We start from the raw sequence: 21,125 nt of genomic DNA, 5'->3' as shown, positions 1-21,125 counted from the left end.
GGCCTTGGATACTGTCCAGGTTCATCTTGGAGCCATCGGATCCATCCGGGTCATCTTGAGCCATTGGATAACAGCCGAAGGAGGGGTGTATCCTGTCAGGCTGCACAGGCAGTTACCTCCCACTCTCCACCCAGCTAATAGGAGTCGCCCGCCACTCATTTCCATCTAATCACCTGCAGCCTATTTAAACCCAACACTCATCCACAGTCCTTTGTTCACTCATTGAACCAGCCCGCCTCAACCAGTTGCTCCTAGCCTTCAGTTACCTTGTTGCCCTGTCATTTTAAGTGCCTGTTCTCTCTTGTTTTGTGGCCCCTCATGTCTTGTTATTTTGCAGTTTATTAGTAACATATCGTTTACTTTGAAATCGTCACCACTACTCTGCTTCTGGGTCAAACCTCCTCTACATTTCCTGACAGTGACCTTATAATTGAAATACTAGGCCCCAGTACAATAATTGTGAATCTCCTTAGTATCTCCCCACAAAAAAATACACCTATTCTTTCTTGTACAGAATGAATTGCAGTGGCCCGGATAAATTCAAACCAAATCTCAATATAATTATAACTTTTATACTTATACTTTATACTTTATTGTCGCCAAACAATTGGTACTAGAATGTACAATCATCACAGCAATATTTGATTTTGCGCTTTGCACTCCCTGGATTACAAATATTAAATATTAAAAATATTAAAATAGTTAAGATTAGTAAATATTAAAAATTTAAATTATAAATCATAAATAGAAAATAGAAAAATGGGAAATATGGTATTGCAAAAAGACCGAGAGACAGGTCCGGATATTTGGAGGGTACGGCCCAGATCCGGGTCAGGATCTGTTCAGCAGTCTTATCACAGTTGGAAAGAAGCTGTTCCCAAATCTGGCTGAACGTGTCTTCAAGCTCCTGAACCTTCTCCTGGAGGGAAGAGGGACGAAAAGTGTGTTGGCTGGGTGGGTCGTGTCCTTGATTATCCTGGCAGCACCGCTCCTACAGTTGTTTATTAACTTCTATTGCCTTATAGAGTCATAAAACACTGCAGCACAGAAAAGCACAACCTTCTTTTAAAAAAAGCAACAATTTCATTCACCATTTTAATGCTTTGTTTGTAGCTGTTCAGGAGTTTTAGTGCTTTCTGTACATGGACTCCCAAATACCTCTGTTCAGTCACAGTTTCAGTGCCTTGGTATTTTGTAATTCCTTTGCTCCTTTTCATCTTTGGATTCAAAGTAGCTGACCCCATACATTAAATTTATTTTATTACCACATTAAACTCCAGTTTGTGCACTCACCTATTTTTTTCAGTATGCCTTTTCAATTTTCCCATCCCATTTATACTGCAGTTTCTAATTGACATAATACTTTAAACATGTGTCTCTACTTCATTCACTGAGGTGGTGGAGAGCTGAGTACTCCGATGCAGATTTCCAGGAGACACAGTTTGTGATATACTAGCCTCTCGAACACATGTCCAGTTTCTGTACACTTCAATACTACATTTAATTCCATACAACTTCATAGATTTTAATATTTGCTCATATAGTCTTAGCAAATAACTTCTGAAATTCCACTTAATAACATCAATAGACACTCTTTTGTCCACTGTCTTACCTCTTCAACAAAAGAAAACATCAATTACATCCGTTGGTCATACACTCATTCCAAATTTATGTTAGCATTTTATTTTAGTGTTATAGAGACGTTCAGCACAGAAGCAGGTCCTTTAATTACCAAGTATATGCTGACCATCAGGCATCTGATTCCACTAATTCCATTTTTATCCTCTCCAGTTTCCATCAACCCCCCACAGATTCTACCATCCATCAACACATAGGGTCAATTTATTGTGATCAATTAGTCTATCAACACTCATACGTGGGAGGATGCTTAAGCACCTGGAGGAAACCTAAGCAATCATGGGGAGAATGTGAATCTTCCCACAGGCAGCACAGAGATCAGAATTTATTGTGGGTCACTGGACTTGAGAGGTAGCTGTCCATCTAGCTGTACCATTGTGATACTTATATTTGTCCAAATACTCAATAATTATGTTCCTTAATGGTAACAATGATTTTTTTTTAGTTATCTCTTTCGACTTATCTCTTTGGAAGTTTTCACTTCCGAAATAAGAACATGTAAAGTTTTGGAGCATCATTGTTTTCCTCATCTTATAATATCCTGGGGTGGACCTGGACATCTAGCCATCTTTAATCTCATTAATTTCTCTACCATCACTATATTCTTCTTCTTCTTGACTATTCAACAGATTTCCTTTACTTTCTGATTCTTTGCAAGTCTTACCAGTTTCTTTGTACCTCTTATGATTCTTGCTAATGTATCTTTCTCAGCAGGATTTCAGCTAGTCCCTAGTTTATGTAAGCTCCTCTATTAAATTTTAGACTACCCAACATTCTCCTTATTGAGCGAGGCTGCTTAATTACACACAACAAGCTTTTTCCTTTTACTGAGTTGTACTGGTTCGGTATTCTGCAGAATTCATTTTTTAAATCTTTCACACTGTTAATATCTTTATATTCTGCTCTGCATGTTTTATTGGAGACAAGTAAATTGATTTACAGATGAGCACAATCATCACCCTGTACTTTTAAAGAGCACTGCTATTATCTGGAAGAATACATAAAGCGGAAATAAAGTGAACGTTGAAACTCATACTATTAATGATAGAATTGCAGTTTTCAGGAGATAAGACGAAAATTCTTAGGAATCATCTAATTTGAACAAGAAGGAAGTAAAGGGATGACTTCTTCACTGATACTAATTCTATATCACTGTCACTGGACTTCAGTACTCTTTTCTCTATACCCTTTGATTCATTTATCATTAAGAAGTACAGTATATCTACCACCTTCTAGAATATATTTAATGATTTTGTGTCCACTGCTTTCTGGCAAAGTATTCCACAGGTTCACACTGTATTAGATGGATTCACTTATTCTGACCTTGGTACTACATGGCATACCGTGTTTCCTGAAGCTGAGACTCCTGATTCTAATTCCACAGGTCATTGACGACATTATCTATATGCCTAATCTGCCAAGTCCTCTCAGAAATGTACTCATTTCCATTAAACCGTAAATACAGAAGCAGAATTAGGCTGTTTGGGCTATCAAGTCTGCTCTGCCATTTTGTCATGGATGATTCACTTTCCCTCTCAGCCCTAATCTCCTGCCTTCTCCCTGTATCCCTTCATGCCCGGACTACTCATGAATCCATCATCCTCTGTCTTAAATATACCCATTGACTTGGCTTCCAGAGCTGCCTGTGGCAACAAATTCCACAGATTCACCACTCTCTAGCTGAAGAAATTCCTCTTCATCTCCATTCTAAAAGGGCATCCCTCTATTCTGAGGCTATTCTCTGGTCTTAGACTCCCCCACTGCAGGAAACATCCTCTCCACATCCACTCTATTGAGGCCTTTCAACACTTGATAGGTTTTAATGAGGTCACCTTCATTCTTCTGAATTCCAGCGAGTACAGGCCCAGAGCCATCAATTGCTCCTCATTTGACAAGCTTCTCAATCCCAGAATCATTTTTGGGAAACTCCTTTGAACTCTCTCAAATGTCAGTACATCGTTTCTTAGATAAGGGGTCCAGAATTGCTCACAAAACTCCAAGAGAGGCCTCACCAGTGCTTTATGAAGCCTCAACATTATATCTTTTCTTTATATTCTAGTCATCTCAAAATGAATGCTAACATTGTATTTGCCTTCCTCTCCACCGGCTCAATCTGCAAATTAATCTTTAGGGAATCCTGCATGAGAACTCCCTAAAGTGAAATTCCCTCTGATTCTAATACTGGTACAAGTGTAGGCCTAATTTACCCAATCTCTGCTCCGCTCTTAGAGCTGTCATCCAGGACTTTGTTTATTGACTCTTTGTTGCACTCTGTTCATGGAAAGTACACCTTTCCACAGATAAAGAGACCAAAGCTGCATACAAATCGAGATGGGGTATCACCAAGGCTCTGTACAGCTGCAGCAAGATGTCCTCTTTACTATGGCGAGACAAGAGACTGTAGATATTGGAATCTGGAGTAACTAACAATCTGCTGGAGGAACTCAGTGGTTTGAGCAGCACTGTGGGAGTTTTGACCAAAATCACTGACAATTTCATTTCTCCCATAGATGCTGTTCAACCCACAGAGTTCTCCAGCAGTTTGTTTATTGGTCTCATTCCGATATTCAGATGCTCTTCAATGAAATAAAAATGTAACATTTCCTTTCCTAATTGCTTGATGCAGCTCAGTGCTTGATTGCAGAAGTTGGTGTAAAATGCCATCCATGACCTGTCTCACCTTCCTTTTTCTCAGTCTATCATGGCTCAGATAACAATCTGCATTTCTGTTTATAGAAACAAAGCAAATAGCCTCACATTTATCCATGTTATGCTGTATCTATCATGCACTTACACACTTATCCAATTTATCTAAATGAAATCCCATCATACTCACATCCCCCCACCCTCACCAGCATTAAGCCATATACTACTTGGAAATGCTGGATTCACCTTACCCAAATCAAGGAATGGGCATAAAAATATGAATATGCCAAAAGCACCATCTTGTCACCATGTGATTATGCTTGGTAAGTGATGTCACTGATACCCTTCTTAAAGTTTGGCACTGTGTTTCCTCATTTATTCCAGTATTTTGAGCAAATTTAAGATTGACTAACATCTTGTTGCAGCAGTATCATTTTGGAAGAGAACACTGGGTTCTAAGTATTATGTAAACCTACTTCACATTTACATAATATCAAATGGAAAATTATTTTGGATCCTATGTATGGGATTTTAATTCCTCATGCCCCATATTAGAAGAGATAGGAAAACTGAGGAATATACAGATTGGCTTACCATATATTCTAGGTCTTTGGTCCACTTATCTTCACGAAGAATTGAATAATCAAAATAATAACTGAATAAAATAATAATTATGAAAGATACTTTTTCACAGCACGTTGACTTTCATTGCCTTAACATGGACAATCTACTGTCACTGAATCAAAGCATGGCTATTGACAATCTCAAGTAAAACTTGCACCAAATGGTCTCAAGTAGTTTGACAAGTAGGTACTCTTTCACTACCTTTTCAAGGGCACTCAAGGATGTGCAATAAATACTGGACAAATTAAGAATACCCACATCCCAAGAATGAATTAAAACACTGTACCGTATTCACCTTATTGTTTGACATTTTGAATGCCCCCAGAGGGCGCTCTGAGACAGTACTGTATCAGAATCCGAATTAGACTCAGATTTGTTGTCACTGACATTAACAGTGAAGTTTGTTGTTTTGTGGCATGGAGTGCAAAAGAGGAATAGAGCAAAAAGGAAAGAGTTCATGATTTTCACTCAGGAACAAATATTGATGAACTCAGAATTATTATCACTTAGACAAAGTGAAATTTGCTGTTCTACAGTAACACTGCAGTGCAAATAATTAAGATTACTCAAAATTACAAATGTAAATAAATAGTGCAAAAAAAAAGGAATAACGAGGTGGTGTTCATGAGTTCATCAGATGGCACAGCCATTTAGCAAACTGTTCCAAAATCATTGAGAATGGGTCTTCAGGCTCCTGTACTTTCTCTCTGATGATGGTAATGAGAAGAGGGCATATCCCACATGGTGAAGATCCTTAGTAATAGGTGCCACCTTCTTGAGGCACTAGGTGTCTTCAAGATGTCTTCCCACCACTTACTGCTATGGTCTGGGGATCCAATCTGCTTCAAAAGAGCTGCAATCACACTGGTATCCAAAAACATATCCTTCAAGATGTCTTCAGCGGTGGGGAGGGTTGTGCCCGTGATAGATCTGGCTGAATCTGCATCCCTGCTGTGCATTAGAGCCTCAATGAAATATTTATAGAAATTTATAAGTCTTTGGTGGAGCACCAAATCTCCCTAAACCCTTAATGAAATGGAGCCACTGGTGTGCCTTCTTCATGATTACATCAATGTGTTGTGTCCAGGATAGATCCGCTGAGATGTCAATGCCCATGAACTTGAAGCTGCTCTCCTCTTCCACTGGTGACCCCTCAGTAAAGACTGTTGTGTGTTCTGAATTCCCCTTCTTACATTTTACAATCAATTCCTTGGTCTTGCTGATGTTGAGTGCAAGGTTGTTGGAACACCACTCAGCCAGCTGATCTCACTCCCTGTTCTATTCCTCTTTGTCACCTTTTGAGATTTTACCAGCAATAGTGGTATCAGCCGTGCATTTATAGATGGCTTTGGAGCTGTGACTAGCCACACAGTCATGAGTATAGAGTGTTGAGAAGTGCACACGTCCCTGAGGTGTGCCAGTGATGATTGTCAACCATGAGGAGACGTTATTACTGATCCACACTGACTGTGATCTGATGAGAAAGTCAAGGATTTGGCTGCAGAGGAAGGCACGCATGCCCAGATTTTGAAGCATGTTGACTAGTACTGAGGAGATGATCGTGTTGAATGCTGAGCTATAAATATTTTGTGGTTGTCTAGGTGCTCCAGAGAGGAGAGCCTGAGAGATTGTGTCTGATGTAGACAACATGTTGGTAAACAAATTGCAGCAGGCCCATCTCAGGCAGAAGCTAATTCTGTCCTCTCGTAGTACTTCACTATGTTAAATAGAGGACATAAGAAGGAACAGAAGGTGGAGTATGGGACAAGTTGCCAGTGGAAGTGATGGATGCAGGTGCATTTTCAACATTTAAGAGAAATTTGAGGTTGATGTTCTGGAGCATGTTGATATTAAGGGAGAGGAGGTATTGGAGTTGTTAAAATACATTATGACGGATAAGTCCCCGGGGCCTGACAGAATATTCCCCAGGCTGCTCCACGAGGTGAGGGAAGAGATTGCTGAGCCTCTGGCTAGGATCTTTATGTCCTCGTTGTCCACGGGAATGGTACAGGAGGATTGGAGGGAGGCGAATGTTGTCCCCCTGTTCAGAAAAGGTAGTAGGGATAGTCCAGGTAATTATAGACCAGTGAGCCTTGTGTGGTGGGAAAGCTGTTGGAAAAGATTCTTAGAAGTAGGATCTATGGGCATTTAGAGAATCATGGTCTGATCAGGGACAGTCAGCATGGCTTTGTGAAGGGCAGATCATGTCTAACAAGCCTGATAGAGTTCTTTGAGGAGGTGACCAGGCATATAGATGAGGGTAGTGCAGTGGATGTGATCTATATGGATTTTAGTAAGGCATTTGACAAGGTTCCACACAGTAGGCTTATTCAGAAAGTCAGAAGGCATGGGATCCAGGGAAGTCTGGCCAGGTGGATTCAGAATTGGCTTGCCTGCAGAAGGCAGAGGGTCGTGGTGGAGGGACTACATTCAGAGTGGAGGATTGTGACTAGTGGTATCCCACAAGGATCTGTTCTGGGATCTCTACTTTTCGTGACTTTTATTAATGAACTGGATGTTGGAGTAGAAATGGGTTGGCAAGTATGCAGACGACACAAAGGTTGGTGGTGTTGTAGATGGTGTAGAGGATTGTCAAAGATTGCAGAGAGACATTGATAGGATGCAGAAGTGGGCTGAGAAGTGGCAGATGGAGGTCAACCCAGAGAAGTGTGAGGTGGTACACTTTGGAAGGACAAACTCCAAGGCAGAGTACAAAGTAAATGGCAGGATACTTGGTAGTGTGGAGGAGCAGAGGGATCTGGGGGTACATGTCCACAGATCCCTGAAAGTTGCCTCACAGGAGGAAAGGGTAGTTAAGAAAGCTTATGGGGTATTAGCTTTCATAAGTCGAGGGATAGAGTTTAAGAGTCGCGATGTAATGATGCAGCTCTATAAAGCTCTGGTTAGGCCACACTTGGAGTACTGTGTCCAGTTCTGGTCGCCTCACTATAGGAAGGATGTGGAAGCATTGGAAAGGGTACAGAGGAGATTTACTAGGATGCTGCCTGGTTTAGAGAGTATGCATTAGGATCAGAGATTAAGGAAGCTAGGGCTTTACTCTTTGGAGAGAAGAAGGATTTGAGGAGACATGATAGAGGTGTACAAGATAATAAGAGGAATAGATAGAGTGGCTAGCCAGTGCCTCTTCCCCAGGGCACCACTGCTCAATACAAGAGGACTTGACTTTAAGGTAAGGGGTGGGAAGTTCAAGGGGGAAATTAGAGTAAGGTTTTTTACTCAGAGAGTGGTTGGTGCGTGGAATGCACTGCCTGAGTCAGTGGTGGAGGCAGATACACTAGTGAAGGTTAAGAGACTACTAGACAGGTATATGGAGGAATTTACGTTGGGGGCTTATATGGGAGGCAGGGTTTGAGGGTCGGCACTACATTGTGGGCCAAAGGGCCTGTACTGTGCTGTACTATTCTATGTTCTATGTAAATTTGGATAAGTACATAGATAGGAGGGGAATAGAGGGTTATAGACTTGGTGCAGATCAAAAGAATGAGGCAGAATGTTAGTTTGACATGGAGTAGATGGGCCGAAGAGCTTGGTTCAGTGCTGGACTGTCCCGTTCTATAACTCTAGATGTGAGTGCTTCCAGGCAATAACCACTGAAGCAGCTCGCTCTTCTTACTTGGATACCAGTATGATTGCTGCTCTTGTGAACAGAGATGTGGAGAAATTATTTAGTCAGAGAGTGGTAAGTCTGTGGAATTTGTTGCCCCGAGTGGCTGTGGAGACCAAGTCATTGGATGTACTTAAGGCAAAGATGGATAGGTTCTTGATTAGTCAGGGCATCAAAGGGTATTGGGAGAAGGCAGAGGAGTGGGGATGCCCGGAAGAATTGGATCAACCCATGATTGAATGGTGGAAGACTTGATGGGCCAAATGGCCTACTTCTGCTCCTATATCTTATGGTCTTATGGTTGGATCCTCAGACCATAGCAGTGAGTGGTGGGAGGAGATAAAGATGGCACCAGAGGTTCTTGCAGATCTGGGCGTCTTCTTAGTGTTCATCCAAGAAAGAGTCTAAATCTTCTGTTCTCATCTGTGTTTTTTATTTTCAAAGGTGGTTGGGGTCCTGTTGGACTCCATGATCTACAGCTGTGCTCAAGCTACGTTCTTCATAGACGGTGGGTTCTTGTTCTTTGGAATGTACCAAGCAGCCTACGCCTTGGTATCTCCAGGAGTGGCTTGGAAGACATGTGCCTTCGGGATGCAGTCCTGACGACGACCTAGTTCTTCACTTATGTCACTGGCTGAAGTGTAGTGGGAGATTGAAACATCAAGAAAGCAGGGGCAGCTGTTGGAGGCCTCTGCACTTGGGCAATCTCTCTCTCTCTCAATAGTGACAGAGAGTTTGCTGATTCTTGAGTTGTGGAAACTCGAAATATGCGATGCTCCAGACTGCAACATTGAAACAGTGAGCTTTTTAGTCTCCTCTCTCGCTGTTGTAGGAGCAATATTGCTCTCTCCCTCATTAGTGAGAGAGAGGGCCTGCCAAGATATCAAGGTATTGGAATAAACAGTAGTTTTTGATGGACTATAGATCATGGTCTTTGGAGGTTTACTATTGTTTGCATGGTGGATGGTGGGGAGGCTGATGCTTTTTGCTGGAACAAGTGGGAGGAGGGAAGGGGGAGAATTCATTCATATTTTTGTTTATTTTTCTCTCCGTTTTGTGGTTGTCTGCACAGAATAAGGATTTCAGGTTGTATACTGTATACATTCTCTGACATTAAATTGAACCACTGAGAGGCTGAAGATGTCCTTGAATACTTCAGCCAGTTGGTCAGCATTCGTTTTCATATACAGCTACATATAACTTCAGGGTCATTTACTTTAAAGGATGTTCTGACATTGCCTCTGAGGTAGACTTCACAGGGTTACCAAATGTTGTGGGTGTTTGTATAGTGCAGTGCTATTCTCCCTTTCAAACCTGCACTGAGCTCATCGGGAAACTGAGACCAGGTATATTTTTTCCTCCACTTAAAGTAATATTTTCAATATAATGCCTTTCTTTGCAAACAAAAAAGGTTTTAAATTTAATTTTAACATACTAGAGCACTAACCATTTCTGAATCATACCAAGAGACTTTGAGTTCACCTCTTCACTTTCTCACAGAATTGTGACATAGGGAAGGTGTCTGATTACCAAAAGAGTAACAGAAAGTGTGCAATTACAGAGACTACAGTTCTTCATTAAGTACACTCTATACATTCTGGCATTATAGTCTAGCATGGGAGGTACCAGAAACTATGCTGCTAGCAGATAGATCAAACATTTATGCTGGCCTATATTTCTCCGTTGAAGTTCTTTTTGTTGCTGAAATGCCTTAGGCTTGCCTGTCTATTCATTCCACTAGCCTGCTAAATTTTGTTCAATGGATTCTAATTAAATTTTGGGAACATTTATTGTCAACATGAAATACTGATTGCATGTGCTTTGCATTTATTATGAAGCTCAAGAACTTGTGAGACTGTCAGTGAAGCAGACGACACTTCATATGCTTGACAGGATGACTCAGTCATATTTCCAAACAGCATGGAAACACGATTCCATCAGGTCTACAATGTACAGCGCATTCACATCATAGTTCTCAGGAGATGTCTTCCAATGCTTCGTTACTGAGCCACAAATCACAGTGGTGCCTACAGTAAAAGAAAAATTGTGACCATGAATAAAAACCTAACAATTAGAGACCACTAAATAATTTATTATTTAAAACTTTTAAAGATAAAATTACGTTAGAAAAATAAAGATTTTAAACTTCTTTGAATTATTTTGGTTCATTGCATCAAGGGCATCAAGAACTCATCAGAAATTCATCAGGGATTGCCTAATTTTTTTCCAGACGCTTCTTTGCTTTTACTGGATCATTGGCACCAACTTCTTCTCCCTGGAGCATGGTTTATTATTGCATGGAAAATCTTGACTACTTGATGGAACAAGACACGAGAATATTTCTTGTCATTTTATATTTTCCATAATCCATGTGTGTTACTAATATAGTAAAAAAACAGCATTTATTTTCTTGAATAAAGGAACATGTATCCTGTTTTATTGTCAAAGTAATGAAATACTAATGAAAACAACAGGAATTCTGCAGATGCTGGAAATTCAAGCAACATACATCAAAGTTGCTGGTGAACGCAGCAGGCCAGGCAGCATCTATAGGAAGAGGCGCAGTCGACGTTTCAGGCCTTCGTCCTGACGAAGGGTCTCGGCCTGAAACGTCGACTGCGCCTCTTCCTATAGATGCTGCCTGGCCTGCTGCGTTCACCTGCAACTTTGATGTAAATACTAATGAAACGTGTGATTCCTGATAAGGCAATTTTGATAGAGTTAATAAGAAACAGGGCACTCATAATAAAGCTATTTCAACAATCCTTTTAACACTTTTCAAAGCACTTAACAAGCCAAATAACTGATATGAGTTTGTTAAATCAGCTGTAGAAAATGTAGAATTATAGTAGGAACAGTACTGAATAACAGTTTTATATTGAGCAGAATTTGACTATCACTGTTATTTGGGATTTTGGAATCTTGCAGAGGTGACAATGGATCGCAGCATGCTACATAAAAATGAATAATATTGTAGAAATATAGATGAAGCATAAAAAGTTATTAATCCAGTGAATGGGAAAAGAACATTGACAATATAGGCAATTTTGCATCATAACTTTTGATCTAGGGTTATAACTAATAATGAAAAGCTAGAAGTAGTGATGGATTAAAGATCATTAAAATGGAATGGAAACATACAGAAAATGGTCAAAAAGCTATTGTACTGTTGGCCTTCATATTTAATGTGCTGGCACACAGAGGGATAGAAATGATTAGGATGCTTCACAAGGTTCTGATAGGAACATATCTCAAGTTCAAAGAGAAATTCTCAAAACCACATTGTCAGAAGGACATCTTGGCCTTGGACCAAATAGAGAATAAATTAACCAGAATGATACCGCATCTCTGAGGAGACAGTACTAGTAATCAAACAAAAAGGTGGCTACTAGTGATGAACCACCTGCTTCTTTGATTCCAGTACACTACCAGATCAGGTGCCTTGCTACCATATGGAATTTGATAGAATAGACCATAGGTGTAATCAAATATTGCCTCATTTGTTCGATTACCTCTGTAGCAGGTTAGAGGAATGGATCATCATCAGGCGCCATGCCCAGTTTGAGCTTTGACTGCCATGGCCCACCCACTCCTGTTTTGGATCAAGTGGATCAATTCATTGGTATTCATTTCCAGTTCTCTGGCTGCTGTCTCCATCATCATTTGTCTTTGTCTTCCTCTTGCTTTTTTCCCTTCAATCTTTCCCATAATTACCGTGCAATCTAACTCCTCTTTCCTAATCACATGTCCAATGAAGTTACGCTACCTTTTCATGATCTCATACATTATTTCTCTTTTTGTGTTTGCTCTGTTCATGACATCCTCATTAGATATTCATTTCGTCCATGATATTCTTTGCATCCTCCTCAAAAACCACATCTCTGCTGCTACAATTCATTTCCTCATGTTACTAGATATTGTCCAACATTTTGAGCCATATAACATAACTGGATAAAAGTAACATTTCAGTACTCTGAGGCGGGTTGTCATGCCTAGTTTAGTATTGGTCAGTATACTCTTCATTCTCAGAGTCCACAGACTCTGCTCAATTTGCTGAGTTCTTCCAGCAGAAGTTGCTCCAGATTCCAGCACCTGTAGTACTTTGTGCCTCCACTGATGATCTAAGTCGAATTTGTCATGCTTTTTAAGAATATTGCTTGGATCAGAGAATTTTAACTGCAAAGACAGGTTAGTTCAGCTGGGTTTATTTTCAGTCTGAAGGGAGATATAACTGATTTAAGGAGTCGATAAGATTTTTAATGATGTTATATTGCATGTGACATACCACATTTTCAGCACTCAGAATCAGGTTTATTATCACTACCTTATATGACATGAAATGCGTTCCATACTGCCAAAATAAAATCAACATGAAATCAAGATTCCAGAACAAACTTATCAAACAAGCAACATTAAGGGCAACAAATGAACGCTGACCTGCACTATTCAGCTGGCCGATGGTGTAGTGGCCTCCGCACTTGACGTCGAGGCGACAGGTCTTGGGTTCGAATCCAGCCAGCTCCTTGCATGGTGGGTTGAGCGTCGAGCTACCAACTCCGTCTTTAAAAATAATCAGACATGCTAAAGAAATAGCAAAGTTGCCGCATGAGGAACAACAACAGCAGCAGCAGTACTTAGTGTTCTCTCATTCTCTTGCTGTAATGATTGGCCCTGCCTTAATTCAATCTCAAACAACTTCAGGCTCTTTGCAGTTGATTAAGATTAGAGCATTGATTAGTTAGCAACAAGCAATCTGCTGGAGGAACTCAGTGGGTCAAGTAGTATCAGTATTGAGAAAGGAATTGATGTCTCAAGTCAAAACCCTGTGTCAGGATGCTTCCTGTCCCCACAGTCTCTGCTCAGTTTGCTGAGTTCTTTCAGCAGATTCCAGCACCTGTAGTACCTTGTTCCTCCACTGATCTAAATTGAATTTGTCATGCTTTTTAAGAATATTGCCAGGATCAGAGAATTTTAAGTGCAAACACAGGTTAGTTCAGCTGGGTTTATTTCCAGCCTGAAGGGAGATATAACTGATTGGTATTGAACTGTGAGAAACTTGGATGGATGGGAGACGAAAGGCCTGCTTTCCTCAGCACAGGGGCCAAATAAAGGTAGAAATAGAAACACTCAAGACGTTCATAATGGACCTGGAAAAACAGGTTAACAGACTTCTGATTTTGTGCCAAATTGAAATTTTGTATTTAATTTCCATATTTTACTCAAAAAGAATTATTGTAGATTCAATTGGACATTTCAAAATGATCTGTGGATTATTCTGTTGTGAAGTGTGGCATTGTCAAAGCAGCTTATCAACCCACTATAATACAATGTATTCAACATCAATTCAATATACACTTTTATGGTACCATATATCATTATTTTTCCCCAGATTCTAGGCCTTCTGCTTTGTAGACATTTTCCTTTACAGTTTCAATGGTACACTAATCTTTTGCTTTTGGAATTTTAAACTCCATGAAGTAGAGTGAGACTCTAAGCTGCGGCAGCTGTGGATTTTACTATTGACGTAACAGAAGCATCTCCCGAACCTTAGATTAAGAAAAATGTTGCTTGACTTGAAGATTTTATGCTTGGCAATTAACAGTAATTTAGAGGATGTGCAAATTTCATTTATCAATATATGTGCATGAATTACACACAGTTGCGATAAATCACCAATTTCAGTGCAAAGAAGCCTGAATTCTAAATATTTTCTGAACACTTAAGGTTAATGACTGCTTTGTATTTCACTCATATTCCACTCATGAGTGCCTTTTGGCTCCCATGGTGAAGGGAGTCTGGATCATTGCTTTGTGTGTTTTGTTGTACTGAAACCAATGGCTGAACTTTCAAAAAAATCTATCCACAGACAGTATGGTATTTATTGTGTGCATTATATCTGGATGGTACCAATGTGAGAAGTCGAGATGCTGTCACTTTGCACAATGAGACATAAGATAAGATGGAATTGTTAACTGTATAGTACCTTTTGTTTTAATTTGATCAAATTTAAAAATAAATGATTTTTTGTACTTAAGTGTTTTTGGACATCTGAAATACTCAAACATTCAGATTATTTTGTATTAGGCATCTTTTACTTTTCTAGTGGAGCTAAAGAACATCAAGGCACTTTTTCCTCTTTAATAGGGGGAACTGAGGCACAGATGACATTGTTGTTACACAGAGCCTCTATGAAGGTTCTTCTGCACAAAATAATTTTGTCAAATTGCTCCAAGTGCATTCATTGTTTAATCATAAATCTTAGACAGTTTCATACTGTGACCTCAGGCGGTCTCCAGTAGACCAGGAAATTGTATTATGTTTCTGTTGCAACATGGAGCTCCTCGTCATTAGAAGATCAATCCACCACATTATTTACTTTGTCAATTTGTATTAGTTTTCGAAGTGAACACTGAAGTACAGCAATTTAGTTGGCCAACAGAAACATCTATTAAGCAAGACTATCTCATACCTCAGACTGGGAAAATAATATAGGAAAAATTGCTTTTACTGTATATTGCTTTTATAAAAAAAGTCTAATGACATTCAGGAATTTCTAAGTGCTTTGTAGTCAATTAAATATTTATGAAATGCAATCATTGTGGTTCACTATAATGTTGAGGTCGGTGCTAAAGTAATGCTGCCTGATATACACTTTGGAGAAATCTGCCCAGGTAGATCCAGTGCTATCTGTCTGGATTTTGGCGTCCTGCTCCCTCCGGGTGAACCAGACCTGATGGCATTGAGATTCATCGTCACCGAGGAGGACGTTAGAAGGGCCTTCCTGAAGATAAATCCAAAGAAGGCGACAGGTCCAGATGGTGTCCCAGGACGGATTCTCCGGGCCTGTGCAAGCGAGTCAGCTGGAGCGTTTGCTGACACCTTCAACTGCTCCTTGCTTCAGTCTAAGATCCCCTCATGTTTTAAGAAGGCAACGATAATCCCAGTGCTGAAGAAGAGCAAGGTGGCATGCCTGAATGACTATTGACCTGTGGCTCTGACATCAATTGCTATGAAGTGCTTCGAGAGATTGGTTATGGCACACATCAACCACAGCCTACCGGTTAACCTTGACGCTTTGCAATTCGCCTACCGGAGCAACAGATCAATGGCAGATGCCATCTCTCTGGCCCTACATTCCTCCTTAGAACACCTGGAGAATAAAGACGCATACGTAAGGCTCCTTTTCATTGACTACAGCTCTGCCTTTAATACCATCATTCCAAATAAACTGATTCCTAAGCTCCAGAACCTGGGCCTTAGCACTCAGATCTGCAGCTGGATCTTCAACTTCCTCACAGACAGGACCCAGGCTGTAAAAATAGGGGACAAGCTCTCCTCTACAATCACTCTGAGCACTGGTGCCCCACAAGGCTGTGTACTGAGCCCCCTGCTGTACTCACTGTACACCCATGATTATGTAGCCAAGTTTCCATCAAACTCAATATATGAGTTTGCTGATGACCCAACAATTGTAGACTGTATCTCAGGTAATGATGAGTTTGAGTACTGAGAGGAAATTAAGAACCTGGTGGCATGGTGCAAAGGCAATAACCTATCCCTCAACGTCAGCAAGATGAAGGAATTGGTTGTTGACTTCAGAAGGAGTAGTGGGCCGCACAACCCAGTATACATCGGTGGTGCGCAAGTGGAACAGGTCAAAAGCTTTAAGTTCCTCGGGGTCAATATCACAAATGACCTGAGCAGAGTCCACTGCCAAGAAGGCCCACCAGCGCCTTTACTTCCTGAGAAAACTAAAGAAACTTGGCCTGTCCCCTAAAACCCTCACTAATTTTTATAGATGCACCGTAGAAAGCATTCTTCTAGGGTGCATCACAACCTGGTATGGAAGTTGTCCTGTCCAAGACTGAAAGAAGCTGCAGAAGATTGTGAACACGGCGCAGCACATCACACAAACCAATCTTCCATCCGTGGACTCACTTTACACCGCCTGCTGTCGGAGCAGTGCTGCCAGGATAATCAAGGACACGACCCACCCAGCCAACAGACTTTTCATCCCTCTTCCCTCCGGGAGAAGGTTCAGGAGCTTGAAGACTCATACGGCCAGATTTGGGAACAGCTTCTTTCCAACTGTGATAAGACTGCTGAACGGATCCTGACCCGGATCTGGGCCGTACCCTCCAAATATCCGGACCTGCATCTCGGTTTTTCTGCACTACCTTACTTTCCATTTTTCTATTTTCTATTTATGAATTATAATTTAAATGTTTAATATTTACTAATTTTAAATATTGTTAATATCTTTAATATTTAATATTTGTAATCCAGGGAGTGTGAAGTGCAGAATCAAATATCGCTGTGATGATTGTACGTTCTAGTACCAATTGTTTGGCGACAATAAAGTATAAAGTATTGATAAGCTTTGAGAGGATGATAGCATTGAATGCTGAGCTGTAGTCGATAAAATCCATTCTGTTGCATGAATCTTCACTGTCCAGATGTTTGAAGGTTGAGTGAAGAGCCAATGAAATGGCATCTGCTGTTGGTCTGTTGTGACAGTAGGCAAATTGGAGCGGATCCAAGTTGCTCCTCAGGAAAAGAGTTGTTATGTTTCATAACTAAACTCTCAAGCACTTGATCACCAAGGATGTAAGTGCTACAGGACAATAGTCATTGAGAAAGGTTACCATGTGACAACCAGTATAATTAAAGCCTTTCTTAAAGCTGATGGGTACCACAGACTGCCAAAGCGAGAGGTTAAAGATATTAGTGAACACTCCAGCCACGACTTGCACTGGTCTTCTGTACTTGGCCAGGTTCCCTGTCTGGGCCACATACTTTCTGTGGGTTCACACTTCTGAAGGATGCTCTTATATTGCTCTAAGAGACTGAAATCACAAATTTGTCAGGGTCTGAGGGGGTTTGTGAAGATGCTTCCATGTTTTCTCAGTGAAAATGAGCATAGAAGGCTCTGACCAAAACTTAGTCGTCACTTATCTCACTTGGTTTTATTTTATAGGATTAGATGCATACAAGATAAAAGTTGAAGCCTAAGTATTATCAGAAGCTTTTTTTTCTATATAAAAGACATTCATTTAAAAAAAATTACTAGTGATTTAGACTTCTCAAACAAGATTGATCTTTTCAGGAACAGATTGTTTCGCAGTAATTAAGAATTAGTTTTTCAGACCAATTTACTTTTGAGGCAGAATTATTCAGAAATAGTTGATGTTTATGTCAGTTCATTCCATTAACAAAGGTTGCAAACCTACAGACTTTCATATGTTAGTTATTTCCACCAGCAATGTCCTGATTTCTTCACTGTGTAGATGGTTAATCTAGAAGTTTACAGATAAGCAGTAATTCTCTTTGCTATTCTCTTTTCATGTTCCAGGTCAATATAATTGGTAATACTGTAAATGCTTTCTCATGACAGTAACATTTTTCATTGAACCTCTAAGCTTCAATGACTGTTAAATTTCTGGTTTGTGACATTCGCTTTTCAGTTGAAACTGAACTATTTTTATTTTGCAGTGTAATTTTATGTAACTTAATGTAGTTGTAAATTCTGTCCAGAATTCCCACAATGTCCTTTGTGTGGATGCAAATACCACTGTAGCTTTAGATGCACATCATACTGGGATTTCAATTTAAAACAGAACTGTTAAACCGTGTGACTCAGATAAATTCTTCCTTCTAACATGGTTCTTAGATTTTACAAGACTGAGGTCACTGAGATACCATAGTTTTGACAACATATTTATTGCAGACAAATGTTTTCCTAATATGTACACTGTGACTAAAAAGAACAAGGAGGGATAGATAAAGCTACAAAATATTTGTGACATTAGGCAAGTTGCATAACGCATCAGATCTTAATTTAGGCTTTGGCACCAAAACAGAAGCAGAGCTCCTGATTCTGTAAACAAATATCTAATGTTTGTACCAGGGAAGCAGAACTGCTATGGAAACAGACCAAACATGGAATTGGTTCTACACATACCAACCAAGCTCAGACCTACTAAAATTAGTGTACAATGATAAAAACCTCCCTCAGCATAAGTCAGGCCTGGAGAGTGACTTATATTAGAAAATTAATCTCCAGCTTTTCTCCTGGACTAATTTTAAATGGCTGGTGGCAGGAAGCCACTGCTTGAATCCTACAGGTTTTTAGGCAGATTGGTCTTGGATGTCATCATTGAAACACAACTATAGTACTAACCTAAAGCCTAAACAGGTAAGCTCCCCTCAAGGTCATAGCCTTCAGGAAGTGAATTCTAGGCAAGGAAGGTATTTCAGATCTTTCCTTTTAAACAGAAACAATCTATAAGTCTTCTGTGGCTCCAGCTGCTCTCTCTGTCATCGACTGCAAATATCTTTGGGCCTCACTCCAATAATTTGTCTTGGATCAGGGGACCTACCCGCTTGTTCTGGGTAGCTGCCTTTTATTGTAAGACTTTGAAGGCTAGGTATTTGTTTCCACTTGGCTTGGCATTAAGGTACATCTGTTCAATTTCAGCTCTGCCACCCTACTGCTAGTACTGGCCAGGGCCATAACATATGAGGCTGTGCTCCTTTTCAGCATGTAAATATTACATTGATTTTCCTGCATTTAATAAGGTTCTCAAATGTAATTAAACAAATTCATTAGTAAATTGCAAGATACTTAGTCTCTTGTTGCTGAACATTTAAATTGATACGTTTCTTAACAGGAATCCAAACATTTAGAAATTAGTTTTGCCTTTAAGGGATGAATGTATGGAGATACCAGTGTACAGTTTGAATTCTGGAGGAAATATGATATACTTTTATAATACTGTATATTTATTTATATAACTATAATGAATTAATTCTTTTCACACTTTGCCCAATTAAAAAACTTCCGGATAACAAAGAAGTGAAATGAACATGTCTTTCCCAATTATAGAAAATTTTAATTTATCAACAGGAAGATCATGACAAGAATATTTACTGGCTCAGTCTAACATCCAGAATGTAGGCCCTAACTGCTGTGTTTTTTTGAGCTGATGATGTAACTTACCACACTAGCCTTTTGTTATGTCTTCCTTTTTCCTGAACCCTGGGTTCCTGTCCTTTCTATGATACAGGAGGGAGGATAAAGACTGTTAATTGTAGGCCAGTCAGCCTGACCTCAGAGGTTGGTAAGATTTTAAGGATAACATTTCAGAGCACTTGGAAATATATGATAAAATACAATGATGGTGGGATGATTTCTTCCTGTTAGAATTTTTTTAGGAAAGTAGCAAACTGGCTAGATAAAGGACAGTAGATGGATATTATGCACTTGGATCTTCAGAAGGCCTTTGGCAAGGTACCGCACTCGAGGCTGCTGAATAAGAACCCATGCTGTGCTGTGTCCTTCCAGCTGGGCAGGACAATAACCTACTGGTAGAAGTTAGACAGTGGGGGTAAAAAGAGATCTTTTTCAGGATGGCTGCTGGTGACTGATAGAGATCCACAGTGTTGGAACTGCAACTTTTCACGTTATACTTTAATGATCAGGTCAAAGGAACCAATAGCATTATGGAAAAGTTTGCAGATGATACAAAGTTAGGCAGAGCAACAGGTTCTGTCAAGGAGGTAGGAAGTCTGTGGAGCCACCTTGGTAGGAAGAAAGAAGGTATAGACTATTTTCTAAATGGGAAGAGAATTCAAATATTGGAGGTGCAAAGGGACTTGGGAGACCAAGTTCATAATTTGCTTAAGATTACTTTGCAGGTTGAGCTGGCAAGAAAGAAAGCAAATGTAAGTTTTTGAGCGGACTGGAATATAGAAGCAAAATGCACTGCTGAAGCTTTGTGATGCATCAGTCAAGCCGCATTTGGAATATAGTGAGCAATTTTGGGCACTATGTCTGAGGAAATGGGTCCTGGCCCTGGAGTAGTCCAGAGAAGGTTCACAGGAATGAAAGGGTCAACATATGAGGAGTATTTGGTATCTCTGGGCATGTACTTGATGGCATTGAGAAGGACAGGGGAATTTTATTGAAGCCTACTGGATAATAAAAGGCTTGCATAGAGTGGATGTAAAGAGAATGGTTCTATTAGCAGGAAATGTCCGGGATTTGAAGGCACAGCCTAAGAACAAAGAGATACCTCTTTAAACTGAGGTTAGGGGGAATTTAGAGTTATAGAATACTACAAAAGCAGGAATAGCACAGAACCAGGTTCTTTTGCTCATCAAGTCCATGCTGACCTGATCTTATGCCTAGTCCCATCCACCCGCACTCAGAACATATCCTTACAAACCCCTCTCATCCATGTACCTATCCAAATATCACTTAAGTATTACAGTTCTTCATTCAGAGTTAGTAAATATGTGGAATTCATCACCACAGAGGGCAGGGTGGCAGTCATCGGCTGTATTTTTTTATTTAGAGATGCAATGGCACCTTTGTACAACACTCCTTCAGTCCACATCTTCTGGATAGATCATGAAACTATACATTTCACTTCTTTTATGTTTGTTTTCCATCTTGGATGTAATTCCATCTTGGATTTGGAAATCGTCTGGGTATTCCAGTGCTCTGCAGTCTCCAGGAGGATTCTGGGAGACAGGTGTGCCAACCTCAACACGGGTGGGCTGCGGATGGGACACAAGCTGATGTTTGACT

This window comes from Mobula hypostoma, chromosome 16 (genome assembly GCF_963921235.1).
Source record: "Mobula hypostoma chromosome 16, sMobHyp1.1, whole genome shotgun sequence".
NCBI classification, from domain to species: domain Eukaryota; kingdom Metazoa; phylum Chordata; class Chondrichthyes; order Myliobatiformes; family Myliobatidae; genus Mobula; species Mobula hypostoma.
This window is presented reverse-complemented; position numbering follows the sequence as displayed.